Source organism: Phalangium opilio, unplaced genomic scaffold (genome assembly GCF_054372755.1).
Source record: "Phalangium opilio isolate 3A_F unplaced genomic scaffold, DU_Popi_V2 ptg000061l_1, whole genome shotgun sequence".
NCBI lineage: Eukaryota > Metazoa > Arthropoda > Arachnida > Opiliones > Phalangiidae > Phalangium > Phalangium opilio.
The window spans coordinates 3,870,398-3,877,832 of record NW_028324178.1 but is presented as its reverse complement, the minus strand read 5'-3'; the positions used below and the strand labels follow the sequence as shown (position 1 = coordinate 3,877,832).

The following is a 7,435-nucleotide window of genomic DNA, read 5'->3' as shown; positions in this document are numbered from 1 at the left end:
ATTGAATGAATCCATGTCAGGGTGGCCGAGCGGTCTAAAGCGCCAGACTCAAGGGGCTCAGTTTCCTTCGTTCACAACGTGAATCTGTGTATTCTGGTCCTCGTATGAGGGCGTGGGTTCGAATCCCACTTCTGATACGATATGTTTTATGAAAATAACTGGAAGAGATGTAATTTAAAACGTCCAAACTAGATAAAACCACGTCAGGATGGCCGAGCGGTCTATGCCGCCAGACTCAAGTGACCAAGTTTCTTTCGTTCTCAACGTGAATCAGTGTATTCTGCTCCTCGTATGAGGGCGTGGGTTCGAATCCCACTTCTGACACGAAAAGGTTTATGAAATTAACTGGAAGAGATGTAATTTATAAAACGCCCCAATTTAAAGAGTCCATGTCAGAATGGCTGAGCTTTCTAAGGCGCCAGACTCAAGAGGCTCAGTTTCCTTCGTTCACAACGTGAATCTGTGTATTCTGGTCCTCGTATGAGGGCGTGGGTTCGAATCCCACTTCTGACACGATATGTTTTATGAAATTAACTGGAAGAGATGTAATTTATAAAACGTCCCAATTGAATGAATCCAAGTCAAAGTGGCCCAGCGGTCTAAGGCGCCAGACTCAAGGGGCTCAGTTTCCTTCGTTCACAACGTGAATCTGTGTATTCTGTTCCTCGTATGAGGGCCTGGGTTCGAATCCCACTTCTGACACGATATGTTTTATGAAATTAACTGGAACAGATTTAATTTATAAAACGTCCCAATTGAATGAATCCAAGTCAGGGTGGCCGAGCGGTCTAAAGCGCCAGACTCAAGGGGCTCAGTTTCCTTCGTTCACAACGTGAATCTGTGTATTCTGGTCGTCGTATGAGGGCCTGGGTTCGAATCCCACTTCTGACACGATATGTTTTATGAAATTAACTGGAAGAGATTTAATTTATAAAACGTCCCAATTGAATGAATCCAAGTCAGGGTGGCCGAGCGGTCTAAGGCGCCAGACTCAAATGGCTCAGTTTCCTTCGTTCACAACGTGTATCTGTGCATTCTGGTCCTCGTATGAGGGTCTGGGTCCGAATCCCACTTCTGACACGATATGTTTTATGAAATTAACTGGAAGAGATGTAATTTGTAAAACGTCCCAATTGAATGAATCCAAGTCAGGCTGGCCGAGCGGTCTAAGGCGCCAGACTCAAGGGGCTCAGTTTCCTTCGTTCACAACGTGAATCTGTGCATTCTGGTCCTCGTATGAGGGCCTGGGTTCGAATCCCACTTCTGACACGATATGTTTTATGAAATTAACTGGAACAGATGTAATTTATAAAACGTCCCAATTGAATGAATCCATGTCAGGGTGGCCGAGCGGTCTAAAGCGCCAGACTCAAGGGGCTCAGTTTCCTTCGTTCACAACGTGAATCTGTGTATTCTGGTCGTTGTATGAGGGCCTGGGTTCGAATCCCACTTCTGACACGATATGTTTTATGAAATTAACTGGAAGAGATTTAATTTATAAAACGTCCCAATTGAATGAATCCAAGTCAGGGTGGCCGAGCGGTCTAAGGCGCCAGACCCAAGGGGCTCAGTTTCCTTCGTTCACAACGTGAATCTGTGTATTCTGGTCCTCTTATGAGGGCCTGGGTTCGAATCCCACTTCTGACATGATATGTTTTATGAAATTAACTGGAACAGATGTAATTTATAAAACGTCCCAATTGAATGAATCCAAGTCAGGGTGGCCGAGCGGTCTAAAGCGCCAGACTCAACGGGCTCAGTTTCCTTCGTTTACAACGTGAATCTGTGTATTCTGGTCGTCGTATGAGGGCCTGGGTTCGAATCCCACTTCTGACACGATATGTTTTATGAAATTAACTGGAAGAGATTTAATTTATAAAACGTCCCAATTGAATGAATCCAAGTCAGGGTGGCCGAGCGGTCTAAGGCGCCAGACTCAAATGGCTCAGTTTCCTTCGTTCACAACGTGTATCTGTGCATTCTGGTCCTCGTATGAGAGCGTGGGTTCGAATCCCACTTCTGACACGATATGTTTTATTAAATTAACTAGAATAGATGTAATTTATAAAACGTCCCAATTGAATGAATCCAAGTCAGGGTGGCCGAGCGGTCTAAAGCGCCAGACTCAAATGGCTCAGTTTCCTTCGTTCACAACGTGAATCTGTGCATTCTGGTCCTCGTATGAGGGCCTGGGTTCGAATCCCACTTCTGACACGATTTGTTTTATGAAATTAACTGGAAGAGATGTAATTTGTAAAACGTCCCAATTGAATGAATCCAAGTCAGGCTGGCCGAGCGGTCTAAGGCGCCAGACTCAAGGGGCTCAGTTTCCTTCGTTCACAACGTGAATCTGTGCATTCTGGTCCTCGTATGAGGGCCTGGGTTCGAATCCCACTTCTGACACGATATGTTTTATGAAATTAACTGGAACAGATGTAATTTATAAAACGTCCCAATTGAATGAATCCATGTCAGGGTGGCCGAGCGGTCTAAAGCGCCAGACTCAAGGGGCTCAGTTTCCTTCGTTCACAACGTGAATCTGTGTATTCTGGTCGTTGTATGAGGGCCTGGGTTCGAATCCCACTTCTGACACGATATGTTTTATGAAATTAACTGGAAGAGATTTAATTTATAAAACGTCCCAATTGAATGAATCCAAGTCAGGGTGGCCGAGCGGTCTAAGGCGCCAGACCCAAGGGGCTCAGTTTCCTTCGTTCACAACGTGAATCTGTGTATTCTGGTCCTCTTATGAGGGCCTGGGTTCGAATCCCACTTCTGACATGATATGTTTTATGAAATTAACTGGAACAGATGTAATTTATAAAACGTCCCAATTGAATGAATCCAAGTCAGGGTGGCCGAGCGGTCTAAAGCGCCAGACTCAACGGGCTCAGTTTCCTTCGTTTACAACGTGAATCTGTGTATTCTGGTCGTCGTATGAGGGCCTGGGTTCGAATCCCACTTCTGACACGATATGTTTTATGAAATTAACTGGAAGAGATTTAATTTATAAAACGTCCCAATTGAATGAATCCAAGTCAGGGTGGCCGAGCGGTCTAAGGCGCCAGACTCAAATGGCTCAGTTTCCTTCGTTCACAACGTGTATCTGTGCATTCTGGTCCTCGTATGAGAGCGTGGGTTCGAATCCCACTTCTGACACGATATGTTTTATTAAATTAACTAGAATAGATGTAATTTATAAAACGTCCCAATTGAATGAATCCAAGTCAGGGTGGCCGAGCGGTCTAAAGCGCCAGACTCAAATGGCTCAGTTTCCTTCGTTCACAACGTGAATCTGTGCATTCTGGTCCTCGTATGAGGGCCTGGGTTCGAATCCCACTTCTGACACGATTTGTTTTATGAAATTAACTGGAAGAGATGTAATTTATAAAACGTCCCCATTGAATGAATCCAAGTCAGGGTGGCCGAGCGGTCTAAGGCGCCAGACTCAAGGGGCTCAGTTTCCTTCGTTCACAACGTGAATCTGTGTATTCTGCTCCTCGTATGAGGGCCTGGGTTCGAATCCCACTTCTGACACGATTTGTTTTATGAAATTAACTGGAAGAGATGTAATTTATAAAACGTCCCAATTGAATGAATCCAAGTCAGGATGGCGGAGCGGTCTAAGGCGCCAGACTCAAGGGGCTCAGTTTCCTTCGTTCACAACGTGAATCTGTGCATTCTGGTCCTCGTATGAGGGCGTGGGTTCGAATCCCACTTCTGACACGAAAAGGTTTATGAAATTAACTGGAAGAGATGTAATTTATAAAACGCCCCAATTTAAAGAGTCCATGTCAGAATGGCTGAGCTTTCTAAGGCGCCAGACTCAAGAGGCTCAGTTTCCTTCGTTCACAACGTGAATCTGTGTATTCTGGTCCTCGTATGAGGGCGTGGGTTCGAATCCCACTTCTGACACGATATGTTTTATGAAATTAACTGGAAGAGATGTAATTTATAAAACGTCCCAATTGAATGAATCCAAGTCAAAGTGGCCCAGCGGTCTAAGGCGCCAGACTCAAGGGGCTCAGTTTCCTTCGTTCACAACGTGAATCTGTGTATTCTGTTCCTCGTATGAGGGCCTGGGTTCGAATCCCACTTCTGACACGATATGTTTTATGAAATTAACTGGAACAGATTTAATTTATAAAACGTCCCAATTGAATGAATCCAAGTCAGGGTGGCCGAGCGGTCTAAAGCGCCAGACCCAAGGGGCTCAGTTTCCTTCGTTCACAACGTGAATCTGTGTATTCTGGTCGTCGTATGAGGGCCTGGGTTCGAATCCCACTTCTGACACGATATGTTTTATGAAATTAACTGGAAGAGATTTAATTTATAAAACGTCCCAATTGAATGAATCCAAGTCAGGGTGGCCGAGCGGTCTAAGGCGCCAGACTCAAATGGCTCAGTTTCCTTCGTTCACAACGTGTATCTGTGCATTCTGGTCCTCGTATGAGGGCCTGGGTCCGAATCCCACTTCTGACACGATATGTTTTATGAAATTAACTGGAAGAGATGTAATTTGTAAAACGTCCCAATTGAATGAATCCAAGTCAGGTTGGCCGAGCGGTCTAAGGCGCCAGACTCAAGGGGCTCAGTTTCCTTCGTTCACAACGTGAATCTGTGCATTCTGGTCCTCGTATGAGTTCGAATCCCACTTCTAAGTGGGATTCGAACCCAGGCCCTCATACGAGGACAAGAATGCACAGATTCACGTTGTGAACGAAGGAAACTGAGCCCCTTGAGTCTGGCGCCTTAGACCGCTCGGCCAACCTGACTTGGATTCATTCAATTGGGACGTTTTACAAATTACATCTCTTCCAGTTAATTTCATAAAACATATCGTGTCAGAAGTGGGATTCGGACCCAGGCCCTCATACGAGGACCAGAATGCACAGATACACGTTGTGAACGAAGGAAACTGAGCCATTTGAGTCTGGCGCCTTAGACCGCTCGGCCACCCTGACTTGGATTCATTCAATTGGGACGTTTTATAAATTAAATCTCTTCCAGTTAATTTCATAAAACATATCGTGTCAGAAGTGGGATTCGAACCCAGGCCCTCATACGACGACCAGAATACACAGATTCACGTTGTGAACGAAGGAAACTGAGCCCCTTGAGTCTGGCGCTTTAGACCGCTCGGCAACCCTGACTTGGATTCATTCAATTGGGACGTTTTATAAATTAAATCTGTTCCAGTTAATTTCATAAAACATATCGTGTCAGAAGTGGGATTCGAACCCAGGCCCTCATACGAGGAACAGAATACACAGATTCACGTTGTGAACGAAGGAAACTGAGCCCCTTGAGTCTGGCGCCTTAGACCGCTGGGCCACTTTGACTTGGATTCATTCAATTGGGACGTTTTATAAATTACATCTCTTCCAGTTAATTTCATAAAACATATCGTGTCAGAAGTGGGATTCGAACCCACGCCCTCATACGAGGACCAGAATACACAGATTCACGTTGTGAACGAAGGAAACTGAGCCTCTTGAGTCTGGCGCCTTAGAAAGCTCAGCCATTCTGACATGGACTCTTTAAATTGGGGCGTTTTATAAATTACATCTCTTCCAGTTAATTTCATAAACCTTTTCGTGTCAGAAGTGGGATTCGAACCCACGCCCTCATACGAGGAGCAGAATACACTGATTCACGTTGAGAACGAAAGAAACTTGGTCACTTGAGTCTGGCGGCATAGACCGCTCGGCCATCCTGACGTGGTTTTATCTAGTTTGGACGTTTTAAATTACATCTCTTCCAGTTATTTTCATAAAACATATCGTATCAGAAGTGGGATTCGAACCCACGCCCTCATACGAGGACCAGAATACACAGATTCACGTTGTGAACGAAGGAAACTGAGCTTCTTGAGTCTGGCGCCTTAGACCGCTCGGGCATCCTGACGTGGTCTCTTGTAATTTGGACGTTTAATTAATTACATCTCTTCCAGTTAATTTCTTAAAACATATCGTGTCAGAATTGGGATTCGAACCCACGCCATCATACGAGGACCAGAATACACAGATTCACGTTGTAAACGAAGGAAACTGAGCCCCTTGAGTCTGGCGCCATAGACCGCTCGGCCATCCTGACTTGGATTCATTCAATTGGGACGTTTTACAAATTACATCTCTTCCAGTTAATTTCATAAAACATATCGTGTCAGAAGTGGGATTCGGACCCAGGCCCTCATACGAGGACCAGAATGCACAGATACACGTTGTGAACGAAGGAAACTGAGCCATTTGAGTCTGGCGCCTTAGACCGCTCGGCCACCCTGACTTGGATTCATTCAATTGGGACGTTTTATAAATTAAATCTCTTCCAGTTAATTTCATAAAACATATCGTGTCAGAAGTGGGATTCGAACCCAGGCCCTCATACGACGACCAGAATACACAGATTCACGTTGTGAACGAAGGAAACTGAGCCCCTTGAGTCTGGCGCTTTAGACCGCTCGGCCACCCTGACTTGGATTCATTCAATTGGGACGTTTTATAAATTAAATCTGTTCCAGTTAATTTCATAAAACATATCGTGTCAGAAGTGGGATTCGAACCCAGGCCCTCATACGAGGAACAGAATACACAGATTCACGTTGTGAACGAAGGAAACTGAGCCCCTTGAGTCTGGCGCCTTAGACCGCTGGGCCACTTTGACTTGGATTCATTCAATTGGGACGTTTTATAAATTACATCTCTTCCAGTTAATTTCATAAAACATATCGTGTCAGAAGTGGGATTCGAACCCACGCCCTCATACGAGGACCAGAATACACAGATTCACGTTGTGAACGAAGGAAACTGAGCCTCTTGAGTCTGGCGCCTTAGAAAGCTCAGCCATTCTGACATGGACTCTTTAAATTGGGGCGTTTTATAAATTACATCTATTCTAGTTAATTTAATAAAACATATCGTGTCAGAAGTGGGATTCGAACCCACGCTCTCATACGAGGACCAGAATACACAGATTCACGTTGCGAACGATGGAAACTGAGTCCCTTGAGTCTGGCGCCTTAGACCGCTCGGCCACCCCGACTAGGATTCATTCTATTGGGACGTTTTATAAATTACATCTCTTCCAGTTAATTTCATAAAACATATCGTGTCAGAAGTGGGATTCGCACCCAGGCTCTCATACGAGGACCAGAATACACAGATTCACGTTGTGAACGAAGGAAACTTAGCCCCTTGAGTCTGGCGCCTTAGACCGCTCGGCCACCCCGACTTGGATTCATTCAATTGGGATGTTTTATAAATTACATCTCTTCCAGTTAATTTCATAAAACATATCGTGTCAGAAGTGGGATTCGGACCCAGGCCCTCATACGAGGACCAGAATGCACAGATACACGTTGTGAACGAAGGAAACTGAGCCATTTGAGTCTGGCGCCTTAGACCGCTCGGCCACCCTGACTTGGATTCATTCAATT

The 7,435-nt window shown here is 45.1% G+C and overlaps 2 non-coding genes across 2 annotated transcripts; both read left to right on the top strand.

Annotated features, from left to right (window-relative positions):
* The first annotated feature begins 1,903 nt into the window (after positions 1-1,903).
* Positions 1,904-2,025, top strand: TRNAL-CAA (transfer RNA leucine (anticodon CAA)). The gene is made up of 2 exons: positions 1,904-1,941; positions 1,980-2,025. It is a non-coding gene; the product is annotated as a tRNA-Leu (tRNA).
* Positions 2,026-3,037: 1,012 nt separating this feature from the next.
* On the top strand, positions 3,038-3,159 carry TRNAL-CAA (transfer RNA leucine (anticodon CAA)). Its single transcript has 2 exons — positions 3,038-3,075; positions 3,114-3,159. It is a non-coding gene; the product is annotated as a tRNA-Leu (tRNA).
* The last annotated feature ends 4,276 nt before the right edge of the window (positions 3,160-7,435 follow it).